The sequence below is a fragment of the Myotis davidii genome, unplaced genomic scaffold (genome assembly GCF_000327345.1).
Source record: "Myotis davidii unplaced genomic scaffold, ASM32734v1 scaffold238, whole genome shotgun sequence".
NCBI classification, from domain to species: Eukaryota; Metazoa; Chordata; class Mammalia; order Chiroptera; family Vespertilionidae; genus Myotis; species Myotis davidii.
The window spans coordinates 4,688,239-4,689,078 of NW_006293779.1; the positions used below are offsets into that span (position 1 = coordinate 4,688,239).

The 840-nt window shown below is 36.4% G+C and overlaps 1 protein-coding gene across 1 annotated transcript in view; it reads right to left on the reverse strand.

The window, feature by feature from the left end:
• BRE (brain and reproductive organ-expressed (TNFRSF1A modulator)) overlaps positions 1-840 on the reverse strand; it is a 352,293-nt gene that overhangs the window by 329,775 nt on the left and 21,678 nt on the right. The gene's annotated exons all lie outside the window — the stretch shown is intronic.

Below are 840 nucleotides of genomic sequence, written 5' to 3' on the forward strand. Positions count from 1 at the left end.
TGGTGACGGGCCCCCCCCCCCCCCCCCGACCCAGTGCATGAATATCGTGCACCGGGCCCCTAGTATAGTATATAATACATATAACATACAAAATATGTGTTAATCAACTGTATATGGTACCAGTAAGGCTTCCAGGCAACATAGAAACAAACACAGGGAAGCAGCCAAAATGCGGAGACAAAGAAACATGTCATAAATGAAAGAAATGGAAAAAAGCAAACTACTGGATATAGAGTTCAAAAACATGGTTATAAAGTTACTCAAGAATCTTCTGGAAACCTCCAGAAAAATAGAAAAGGGCGAGTCAGAAATTAAGCATACATTGACTGAAATAAAGAACAATATACAGAGATTCAACAGTAGAGTAGAGGATTCTGAAAATCAAATCAATGACTTGAAATAGGAGGAAGCAAAAAAACACCCACCTTAAGAGCAAAAAGAAAAAAGAATCCAAATATATGAAGGTAGTGTAAGGAGCCTCTGGGACAACACAAGCATACTAACATTCACATTATGGGGGTGCCAGAAGAAGAGAAAGAACAAGATATTGAAAACCTATTTGAAGAAATAATGACAAAAAACTACCTAGTGAAAGAAATAGACTTACAAGTCCAGGAAGTCCAAACAAGTGGAACCCAAAGAGGATCACACCAAGACACATCATAATTAACACATTGCATACCGCATAGAAATCTCGAAGACATATGCCAGGGACCGCACGTTTTTTGGCAAACTGCACGTTATTTAAATCATCATAATGCAGTTTAGGTGTTGTTTTTCAATAATTATAACATTATTATTTACAAAAACAAATAATTAAACAATTAAAGTTACTAGTCA